Raw genomic sequence first — 12,772 nt, forward strand, 5'->3', positions numbered from 1 at the left:
GGATGTAAATCAAGGAACCTTCATGGAAATCAGCAAGAATTAGGCCCAAGAGCTTTCAGTGGATGACGGAATTAATTTTTGGCTGGCAGACTCTTATGAAAACTGATTAGTATTTTTCACAAATCAGCTTAATGACAAGTAAGCCCTCATACACCAGACACTGGATTGGATGGGGAACTGGGCAGTTCTTTGCACCAGAGAAAAAGAAAAAATATACTTTGATACTGTGACCATCATATATGTAACTCAAGACTGACAAAGGTGATGAGTAAAAATAAGCATGAGACTTTCCTAAGACAGTTGATGATATACTGAAAGGAACAGAAGTTTTGGAGAATAAATTAAATACTCTTGGTGAATAAAATAATCTCCCTTCCCAGTTTTATACATATTATACACACACACGCACACACATATAAATAAATAAAAAGAGTGAAAGTGGAGCGTTAGATGATGAAAGAGAAGTCAATGGATATTTTTTGAAAGAGAGATTCTGGAAACCATTTAGTGAAACACAGAGAAAGCCTTCTCCTTCCTCCATTTGTCCTCTGCCTTCCAATCAGGTCTTTTGAAAGACCACTGTTCTGGATAAAACATGGTTGCTCAAATGTTTCCCTTCAAGATGAACACCCAAACTAAGTTACACTAAATAAATAAAATCCATCCATTAGTTGTCTAAAAACAAAACAAAATGAAATAACAGGAATATAGACACTTTTTTTTAATAAACAATTAATCAGGAAAAAAACAACTTCCTATATCTTGGTCACTTGTCATGCATCTAGTTGATGGCATGGAACAGAATGCAGTGGGGTGAAGCGTCATATTTTACACGTCTAGGTTACTCAGCACAGTTTACTATTATGTGGCCAAAAACACAGCATAAGGAACAAATAGCATCTGAAGATGAAAAAAAAAACAAACACAAACAACCCTCTCCCCTAAGCAGTAATAATTGGATTTGGGGCTCTCTCCAGCATGAATCAGCATTTATGGCATCTGGCCCATGGACCAGATGCTGTAGGACTTTGGAGGAGTTTGGAAGTGTCCAGTTAATGGCAGCAAATGGCTGTTAAAGGAAGAACCAAGACAGAGATAGAGGAGAAAGACAATGCTTTCACCAAAGTCCACTTCACAGTGTGAAGGGCCGGCAGGATCTAAGCCATCATTTGCATTGTTTGAAAACGATGGAGATAACATTTTTCCTCTGGAGAGTTTGTGGGTGGGTGAATAAAAAAATCAAGTGCTCACCTATTTTTATTTTTTATTTATGTAAAGAAAAGCAAATCAGCTTTGATTTAACGTAATATGGTTGAATTAATTATTTCAAGAAGTGGAAGGATGTATTACCTCCTACATTGTATCAGCTCCCTTAAACAGGTCATTCACTATTTGAACCACCTCACCATTTCAATAATTTCTACATTTTTCTACTGCTGTAGGACAGCTTGGCATACTAATTCTGCTATGTGGCAAACGAAGAGAGCCCAAGATGCCACAAAATATTTTGGTCCATGAAAAAAAGTAAGAAAGACATGGTAAAAAAAATAAATAGTAATTTCACATATTATTCCTTCCAATAACTCACAATTTATTATTTTTTTTCCAAGTCTTCAGTGAATTCTGTATCTTTAGGAGAGGTCAGGCCTGGTGAATTAATACTTTATAGCAGTGTATGATTGTGTGAAAACTTTTAAAACCCATGTGAAAGCTGCAAACAAGTAGTAGAGTTACTGGTGTCTTTGTTGATGACACCTATATTTTAAAGAATGTTAACATTTACATCAGATCAACAAAGATGTCCAACAGCAAAGAATGAACGATAATGATATAGAATAAGTGAGAAATATCAGGGAACAGACAACTGCTGCAATGAAGTTGAGAAATACAGTATCCAATATATCATGACCAACAAAGTTAAACTAACGAGAGTTAGTAATCAACAGCTTCTCAGTGACACATCTTATTTTGCCTGCCAGATAGAGGACACACATAAGACCTCATTTCAGTTCTGTCTTTCCTTTGCTTCTGGATTTGTGTAGTCATTTGATCAGTCTGTTGCTGTGATGGTGAGCAGCACAACTCTGGAAATTTTCCAGCAAAATGCTGTTCATTTTGAACTGGAAAGTGAGATGCTACCACACAGTCTGAAAAGTTCATGGTGTTCTACAAACATTACAGCTAACATTTTAACTGGAAAAAAAAGTTCCCAAATGGCTGAGGAGGGAATGAACATCCCTCTTTCTCCTTTAGCTGTAGCTTTGCTCTTTAGTCACCACTCACAAATTTATGTACCATGTATTTTCCAGAACATGCTAGACCCTGCTCAGGTCTCTTGGCTAAAATGTTTGAGTGCCATAACTACCAATTATGAGCTAATCTACAGCTAATCTACAGTGTATAAATATAAATATATATATGTTGTTATAATATATATTTCATCAGACATATGTAAGATGGAGGAGACACTTTCAGCAGCCTGCACACACACAAAAAAAGCCATTTCTATGCATATACATATGTACGTACTTATATACTAGAACAGCTCTGAAAAATCAAACGGAGGGAAACTCCACAACAGCCAGAAGTAGCTGTAGTTTGAGCATCACCTAAGACACTACAGTAAGGCATCCCCATGGGTTTTCCCTCACCTTAATCCACATGAAGAACAATGCAAGAGGATGATGAATCACAGGATCAGCAAGAAAATAGGGTAGTACATAAAGACATAAAACAGCTGGACCCAGAACCCCACGGTTGGACAAAGTCTCTCTGCTGTGTTAAAAAGGAGGAGGAATGGGATACAGGGAAGGAGGAAATCTCCTTCAGCTTGGAAATATAGCCTCTGCCTCCATACCAATGGGGTGTTCAGCAGTTCATCAGAACTAACAGCCCAACTGCTTTTTCTTCTGGTCGGTGCAATAACAATGACAAGTTAAAGGTTTTATTAAGTGCCTAAATAATTTGGTTGCAGAAATTAAATGGAATTAACAGTCATCACTTGGCATTTAAAATCATTCGGCAATTAATAGTCATCACTCATGCATTTTCAAAGTTCCCTCCTTAAATGAAAAGAAAAAAACATCTTCAGAGGAAGCGAGGAAGCTTTATAATCTTATTTTAATTTTTCTTGAATAAATCTTGTCTGGAACAGCTTTCAGAAAGAAATGACTTACCAGTTATGATTTAATCAACAGCCATTTGAAATAAATATTTCAAAACTCCCCATTCTACATGCAACACGAATACCTCAGGAGAAAAAAAGCATGGAATCCTCTGAAATTATGAAAATTTGAACACAGTCTGTATTTTTAAATGTCATATTATAATTTGCTCTGTGCTGACCCATTTGCTACGGTAACATTGGCCAAGAATCACTTTGCAGACTCCGCTAACAGACACAGCCTGTGATGGAAGCTGGAAGAGGGAAGAAAAGGCATGTTTAATCACGAGAGTATCAGCTCCAGTTGGGGTTTATACAGCCCAAAAGTAAAGGATTGGAAAACTTATAAAAAATGAATGGATGGGAAGAAATAAATGCAAAAAGAGCCACGACTACAAAAGAGCCCATGGATGAGAACAGTTCAACATGCATTTGATGAGTGTGGTGGAGGAAGGCAGCAGTAAGAAATCACCCAGAGCAAGGGCAGCTCTCCATGCTCAGCTACACAGCAGAGTGGCAGCAAAGGGACCCATCGTAGCAGAGCCAACGGAATCAGACGCAAAAGTATCATAGAATGATTTTTTTTTTTTTTTTTAAAAAAGTTTATGTGAATGTATTGCAGGATAAAGCTGAATTCTTTTGTTACAATTTTCCTCTCTGTCCCTGTCCTAGAGATTTTCATTAATTGGCTGCCTGCAGGACTGACTTTGGAAATAGATGCCCCCCAGTACCTATGAACCTTACTCAAAAGGAAACATCACTCATTACTGTCTATCTCTCCTGTAAGAGATGCAAGACAATGAAACAGATACACAGATGATGCTTATTCACCCTATTTTTTAAAAAAATTATTAATTTTTTTTATACCTTCTATTCATCACTAGCTTAAATTTGAAGAACATGGTTGGTAATTCCTACCAGGAACGTTTTCATGTATTTTATTCACCATTTTGCCCTTTGACTACTCAAAGAATGTACTGGGATCCTCTCTATATTTGAATTAATGTGTTTCTCTGTTCAGCATGAAATGCTGCTTTCTTGCTTATCTCTATAAAGAGAAGCCGGAATTATCTTTCCTTGCCTTATCTCATATTGGTGACACAAAGTGTTCCTAACCAGTAACGAGACCAGAACGTACAAACAAGTTTTATTTTTATAAGTGCTTTTCCTACCTCCATAGGAACTTGGGAAGGAAACTGGTAAAAATAATCCATCCTAGTGAAAATTTGACTGCATATATAATAAACTCGATATAATTAGATTTCTTAATCAAAATTAACCTTGAGAAACCAGTCAAATAGCTCGGCTTACTTTTTTTTTTTTTTTTTTTTTTTTAAAACCAGACTGTGATACTTAAATTGTTAGCAAGAGACAATACTACCAGGAAAACTAAGATTCAGCCATTCAGTCCACTTTCAAGACAGACTCTAGATTCCCCTCAAAGTTGTACCAGTTGTACATTTTCATAAGATTTTGGTTTTTGCTAACCGTTCTTAAAAAGAGACTGAAAACAGATGTGAAGTGTTGGTAACTCTTTTTGTGTGCATTTTGCTCCTTGCTTAGAGACTCACAGGATGACTACAGCTGTAGAGTCACATCATTAGGTCACCACAAAATTTTAAGGAAAGTGTAGCTGTTCCCCTCCTCCTCTCTATATTTCCCCCATCCTCCCACTCCCCAAGCAGCATACCACTAATTGCTCTTGCCACTTACTGATTTTACTTTAAGTCTTTTCAAGAGAATTGTCATTTATAGTCTGCAATTCAAGACTGTTATTCCCTTTGCAAAAGAATCAACTATATTGAACAGGAAAACCCACCCTATAACTATTTATTAATATAGTTTTAAAGGAATTCTCAGATTTTTGTTGCTAACTGCTCACTTGGGTTGAAATGTGATGCACTTGTTGGCAGTGTTGCCCCAGAGGGACTGCAGTGAGACAGACTTACTCAAGCTTCACTTGAACACAGAAATGAAAATCAATAAACAATTTGAACTTCTCAGAAGAGAATTTTTCTCCTCTAATGAATATACAAGCTTGGTTACAGCTTAATTTAAAGATTGAATTTAGTGTGTGTTTTTTCCCTGCACCAGGAGCATGACAAACACAAGCTTCAAGTGACACGTCCCAAAGGGAGACTTATTGTTAAAAAAAAAAAAAAAAGAAAAGAAAAAAAGAAAAAGGCAATAAACAAAAAAATCCCCAGCCCCACGACAGTGAGCTACCCTAAGAACACAAACTCACAGGCAATTGCAAAATGGATCTGCTCTGTAGGTGGCTGCACAACCTTCTAAACTTTTAGTTCCTGGTGGGGCAAGTTTTTTAAAGCACATATTTTTTATGTGTTTTTACAAGACTACAGATAGGGTCTTGTGATGTAGATGTGCAGTTGTAAACTCTGTCTGAATGCAGGATAAATGTATTTGTGTTTTGTAAGCTAGTTTCTCAAATACACAATCTTATGTGTTTGTGTCTTTTGCTTTCAGTATTGGAGCATGTTAATAATGTCATTTTCTGTAGCAATGAATTCATTAAACAAAGAAAAATGACTGTGGAATCACTGTTTCCAAAATAAGATTCACTTGCAACATTCCTGGTTAACCACTTTTGCTATCTGGTGGTGCATCTTGGCAAAGCCATCAGCTGAAATGCGCAAAACTAATTGAGCCAAAGAATAAGATGTTGTACACATCGAGAAATAGACTTGAATTGGAAACGTTCATCTCTTCTGTGCAAAATGGAAACCAGATAAACCAGCTTTTACATAAAAACACAAAACAGCTAAGTCACGTAATAAAACAAGATTTATTTCAAAAACAGTCCTGGAAATATTATGTTCCGAAAAAAAAAGTGGGAATGTAAATGTACTGGAATAACTGAACTGGTAGAAACCTGTACTTTCAGGTACCTAGGTCCAATTCCTTAACATCCTTAGGATACATCCTAAGGTTGTTTACCATTGTACAGGAAATGTAGGAGTCTCAATTTGTTGTACAGGATAAAAAGCTGGATCAACATGCACTGCTGCATCCTTTGCTAAAAGAACTCTCGTCATCAGTTAACCTTACATACAGTTGAGAATGAATTTGATTCTTTCTGTAGCATGCTATCAACATGGGTATTAGGTAGCTTGGTGTTCCAAACCAACCCAGTTAGAGGCAGTCTTTTTTTTTTTTTTTTTCCCCAGTAAAGAAAATCCTAGATGTCTTCAGCCCCTGAACTCTTTTTCATGTTTGTAATCTTTACACCCCACTCAAAGGGATCTCTAAAGCTTTTCATTTAAACTACAATTATTCTTTTGTCTACTGGGAACCCAGTGCAAAGATGATGTCCTGCGTGCAAGAAGCAAGCAAGCTGAATATTAATTAATGAACACTACTTAATATGCAGAAGAAGAGGAGCAACAATCAGTCGTGAGCCCTACATATTAACTGGTAGATCATTGTTATTCTGGGAGGCATCATAAGGCCAAATGCAGGTTACAACTAGTTTAGAAAATCTCTTTAATTAAGAAACATGAAAGTTTAAGTCTCTCATTATAAATATCTTATTGTGACTATAAAAGACATCATTAAATGGTGTGATAGTATAGCACTTCTAATACGTTCTGAGGTGATGAATTGGACTCAGGCTATTAATCTGTTTGGAGTGGGATTCAATAAACACTGAAAACACTGAGTTTTCACTGTTTTCTGCTAGGACACAAGGAAACCAGGTTTAATTTTTTTAAAGACTTGGGAATGCATAAACAAACAAATCTCTGCAAAACACCTCTCCTCAGGTAGGTGAGTCAGGAGTTTCACACAAGCAGGAGTCATCTACTTTTCTCTTTCTCTGTTTCTTGTCATTACTATCAGCAAGCCACATGACAGAACAGAGTAGAATATGCATGATGTTGTCCAATAGTTTTCTTGCTTTGCTAAATTATCTGAGGCAAAAGATACAACATTCCCATCAGCAAATCTCAGGGCATGCTGACAAGGGAAACTGGTCTCCTTGTTCCCATTTATCAGATTGGAAAAGAAATCCACAATAAAAAAAGCTGTGATCTAAAGCTGTTTGGGAAGCCAGCAGCTGATGAAAATGAGTATGGCTTTCCAGACAGAGTTGCTATACTCAATATTACTTTTCCCTCCAATGAATAAAAAAGAAAATAAAAACAAATAATGAAATGTATGTATATTAAAGTCACAGCAAGAATATATTTATAAGACTCCTACATCAGATGAATAGTAGGACTGTCAGAGGATCTATAGTTTATTACTGCATGGAACCTCCCAACAATTAACTTAACCCAGCCAGTGCATTGTAATGAAAATAACATCATTCATTTTAAGATTTGTTGCTTCCCAATAAGCCTGACTGCAAGAAAGACAGAAGCTACAATCAAATTCATTTCTCAACTGTACGTAAGGTTGATAATGTGAGTTCTTTCAGCAAAGGATGCAGCAGTGCATGTTGTTCAGCTTCTTATCCTGTACAATGAATTGACTTCTACATTTGCTGTACAATGGTAAACACCAAGTATTTTTTTTCTGATCTGTTACATAAAAATACCTTTCTGCTTGCTGATAGTAAAATGGTCCTCTCCCAAATATAATGTTTTCTCTGAATAAGTATTTAAATAGCTTTTACAGAAACAATTTGGACAGGCAGATAAGATGTAGCAAAATCTTACAGGGATTTAATTATAAACCCTTTATTTTACAATAAGCTTTGTGAATGTGTTTTTACGTACTATATATGGCAAAATTCTTGATGGTTTTAGAGCGTCTGGGCAGTTTCAGTAACTAGAACTGAGAAATATGCCTTGGGACAGCTATATGTTTGCATTTTGCTAATACTCGCTTCACTAGCCTGAAAACACAGTGATTCTTGTGGAACACTCTTAGCTTTACCTGTCTCAACACAGAGCAAAACGATGCCATGAAAACTGACTCAATTAAGGATTTTAGAGTTATTGCTTCTTATCAGTACCCAGTGTTGTTTACAAAGCATTCCCCACTCCTGGAGATCTTCAAGGCCTTGAAGAATCTGAATCAGATAGCCCCATATTCTGTCTGTTTGCATAGCTACCCATCTGAATACAATTAGCCTGTCACAATTATACCACTTGCTAGACTGGAAGCCAAATGATACAAAAAAGCAAGACTGAGTATGTGTAGGAGAAGGGATGATGTTTACAACGAATTAAGAAGAAATGAGCCATAATTTGCAAGAGCTTCATGCAGTAGCACAAAATAATTTCTACAATGAGTAAATTCCCGTTGGCACAAAGGGAGCTGTGCTTGGCCAAGAAGACTTTAAAAGTCTCCCTGGTGATAGAAAAATCACCAGGTGGCACTGTTATGTATCTTCATAAAAGTTCGCATCTGTTCACAGTTCTCTATTGGGTGGGAAAGTCTGTAGAGAAAAAAAAACTTGTGATGGGAAAGATTCTGCTTGAAGCTGGCCTGTGCTGGCCCAGGCTGGAGCCTGGAAACACAAGCCTTACACTGTTTTAAGTTCTCCTCATCCCTAGATGCATAACTCCTGTATGGGTGGAGAGTGATCTTCAAAGATTATTTAAAAATTCCACTTTTTTTTTTTTTTAAATCCATGGTAATTCTTTTGAAGAACAAAAAATCCAATCAATCAAGGTCACATAATAAATAAAATGTTATGCTAACTAGAAAGTTAAGCATTTTTTTCTAAATGAATTTGAAACCAGCTTCTGATTTTTTTTTTCCGTTAGAATATTATTTCATTTATAGCCCCCTTCAGAGTAGGGTTTTCATTCTACTTTTTTTTTTGTTGTGTGTGCGCGTGCACATTTTCATAATAGAAATATCAGGCCCCAAATATATCAGACTTTTAGTTCAGAGGTCCAAGAGCTTTCTCTAAAGATCTAGCATCCCAGAGCAGTCATATGCCTGTTTGGTGTCTTCATTTTCCTTGTCTTAAACACAGTATCATACATTCTCTATACTCACAAGCATATGTGGACTATGCAGGTTGCCAGGATGCAGGGTATGTATAGCTGGAAATAGCTTCTCTAAACTTAAAAGGCACCACAAGCCATAGGCCATACCAATCACATTAGATTGCCTCTTCCTAATGGGAAAACCACCCTCTTTCTAGCTTTCCAAATTAATTAACGTCTGAATGTTCTTAATGATGTCAGTAGGCGAAGAATGAAGGTAGCTTGTTTACTCTGACACCATCTCAAATCCAGTGTGAGGTAAGGTTATGTATCACAAAGAAAATATCACCTCCCTTGCTTGGGAAAGATGCCTATAACTGAACAGGTCTCACAACTAACTAGGTTCTCATGGGTAGAAAAGGAACCAAAACCCAAAAGAGAACACACCAAGGAGCTACTGCAGCTCTGAGTGCTTTGTTTTTAACACTTTGCCTTAGAAGTACTTGAAAGAACGCTATAAGGAGATGGAAGCCTTATCACTTGTGAAAGCCAAATATGTGATATTTTTGAAGTACTGCTGTATAACACTTAGAAGTCATTTTTAAAGTCAAGAGCTTCCCTACTATATAGCCTGGGATCCATCATCTCCATCAACAGTTAATGTTTACCTGCTTTTTCTACACTTACCTTTTCCCCTTCTAGGTGCTTGAGCTGCATGGTAGGTATCAGCACTTGATTAAAAGAGCATTGCCAAGAATTGTAATTTAGGTACTTTGTGAAAGAATCACAATGCAGCCAATAAGCTCAGTATTACAGGCAGCGGAGTAGCCTCAGGTTCACTCTTCTAATGGAAAGAGTTATATTCTATTTCCTAGATAACCTTAATTTGCCATCTGAACTGAATTAATTCATTAGTTAAATCAGTGCTTAGCACCATTTGTTACCTTTAAGTAGCATCACTGAAATTTAAATGAGAAGAATGTGTAAACAGTTAATAAGATGAGACAATAAGAGTCCCATGAAAGAAGCGATACATACTTTGCTACCTGATGAAGGGGGAGAGGGAAGTCTTAGCCCTTTCTCAGCAGCTAATGTCTCCATCCATGTTATATTTGTAAGATCTGCCTTTACTGTATTCTAGGTCTCTTCACCTTTCAAAACATTCTTGAAGGCCAGAATCTCAGCTACAAATAATAGAACAAGATAAAAATAAAATTAAAAAAATGAAAAGGGAAGTGCGATGTTTTTTAATGTATATATTTCTAATTTGCCTGGGGGTGAGGGGGGGGGCGGGAGGAGGGGGGTATAGAGGGGAAAGGAGAAAGTGAGACAGAACTAAAAGCATCCATGAAGGAATCATTAATTTCAAGAAAATTCTTTGCAGATTAATTTTAAATAAAATATCTCATGTGCACATATCCCGTATTTACTTAGTAAGTAATCACTGAAATCCCTACACATTCGTGCTAGTTATTGGAGAAATTAGACAGAATGCATAGAGAAAATTTCTGAGATACATTTAGGGTTTTCTTTTTCAATAAAATATACCACAAAGGGAATAAAGAAATTCTTTGCCCAAATTAATAGTGAATTATTTTGTCATGAGAATAGAAGTTTATATTCATTTAAATGAAAGCACATAAATTGTTCTTGACAAGAAAAACAAAGCTAGCCTTAGGCAGTATTTTCATTATAGAAAAAGGCACATGTCCATGAATATCTAGTATAATATTAACAAAACCTGTTCAATTAGCTATGCATGTGCCATTGTTATGAATATTTATTTGCATTGCAGCTGAGTAACACTGATACCTTTTTTTTTTCAGCCTGTTTAGAGATAGAAAATGAAGCGAACATTATTGCTGCTCTGCAGAGAGAGCTCAGCCATAAAGCAAACTCTAGACTGCCTTGTATTTTAATGTCAAACTTCTCCAGAAAACCGTTGAGACACAGTACTTCTTTCTGGGACAATCTGCTTTACTGAAGGTTATTTCATTCTTTTTCACATTGCAAATCTACTTGAGGAATTACAATCCATTTAAAAGTAATTCTGATCCAATTGACACCCTAATCTTTTTTTAAAGAAAAGTTATTTATGTAAAAACAACCTGAAAACAACCTGATGCATTTTTTCTTTCCTGAAGCTAATTCACTTGAATTGTGTGTTAATTATGTTGTGCACTTTTTTTTTTTTCCAGAAATATTGTAACATTAATTTTCTGGTAGAAAGCATTGTAAAATAGCAACTTTAAAGAAAGCAAGCTTTATAGGTGTATATATACAGAAGTTATTATACTGATTTCTTAATAGGCTTAAGAATCATTTAGACTATGATTTCAGCACGAATATGATTCAGAATTGAGCATAATTTATTGAGGTCTCCCATCACGATGAAAGTTTGCATATTAAGCATCTAAAATGTACTGCCTGTGAAAACCTGCAGACCAAAGGCCTCCTTTGGTGAAAATATGTTCATGTGATTAAAAATGTTGTTCTATATATGCATAAGGGTATTAGCTGCAGAACTCGCTCTAGGATGAATTTCAGATCATGAATCATTAGAATATTACTCACTACTAGAAACCAAAATTAATTGAATGAATTTGTCAGCTATGATTGTAGACCTTTAACAAAATGCTCAAGAAATGATTACACATGACCTATTAAATTTTTATTTATCCTGGATCTGATACTAGTTTCCTTTCTGCCACTGTAAGGATCTTCCTGAAAATCCACTAAGGTCACTGGGAATCATTTTATGTTGTGGATAAATGCCGGTCACAAAACTATTCCAAGTCAACAATTCTCCACTAAGATACTTCTGAATGATCTGAACGAGAATCAGTTCTGTGAACTGTTTTAGAATCTCTCTCTGCTCTTCTCTAGTCTTTAAATAGGTATTAGTCACGTTATCTTCTCAGCAGCACAATCCTATGGACTACAAGCACATACACATGAACTAGGTCATTCTTACTGTATATTTTGAAAGATACAAAAATGGTAGCAAGAGAAATGCAGCATAAATATATATACAACTGTAATCTAGTAACCAAAGATAAAATAATGTTAATTACACTTCAACCTGGTTTGAGGGAAGCAAACAGGCAAATGTAAAATAAGGACGGTAACAGCTAAGTACATAGAAGAGGATTTTGTACTCACACAGATACTGTTGATTTCTAAATGGGTTCTGCCTGGGCAAAGGGTTTAATTGACTCCCTCTCAGAGCAAGGATTAACTTGAAAATAAGATATTTTTCTGCAGCTGACCATGCATGCATATACAGCCCACCCTCCTTGATAACATGATACTTTGCTAAGTGGCACACTGAGAAAGAAAGTGAAGAAAACTAGAATAAAGTACCATAAAGAAAGACTTTGATAGCAATGTGTAATGAAGATACTGAAAAAAAAAATGTATTTCATCTGATAAGCTGGGTAAGGCATAAATAAATAAATGGGGATTTGGGGATTTATGTGACGTGATCTGGACAGCCTTCAAAATTAAAATATCAACAAATTACTGTTTTGGAGACCACTGCCAAGAAGGATGCACGTTCAAACTTTCGTCATTATTTAGAACACGAGCTGCTTGCATCTTCCTTTGCATGTGTCATACCAAATGTGTAGCACTGCCATCACAAAAGTGATAGGAGTTGTTATTGTAAATGGTATACATTGTGTGCTGGTGATGAAATAGAGAGAGA

General features: G+C 36.1%; 1 long non-coding RNA gene across 3 annotated transcripts in view; it reads left to right on the top strand.

Annotated features, from left to right (window-relative positions):
- The window catches only part of LOC106015850 (uncharacterized), a 42,113-nt gene extending 30,362 nt beyond the window's left edge, over positions 1-11,751 (top strand). For 2 of the 3 annotated variants that reach the window (XR_011808070.1, XR_011808074.1), the window contains one exon: positions 2-721. This is a non-coding gene — a long non-coding RNA (uncharacterized lncRNA). Of the gene's footprint in view, position 1; positions 722-10,892 lie in introns of those variants that run through there. The other variant, XR_011808075.1, reaches the window with a different exon arrangement.
- Positions 11,752-12,772: the final 1,021 nt, after the last annotated feature.

This window comes from Anas platyrhynchos, chromosome 3, assembly GCF_047663525.1.
Source record: "Anas platyrhynchos isolate ZD024472 breed Pekin duck chromosome 3, IASCAAS_PekinDuck_T2T, whole genome shotgun sequence".
Classification (NCBI taxonomy): Eukaryota; Metazoa; Chordata; class Aves; order Anseriformes; family Anatidae; genus Anas; species Anas platyrhynchos.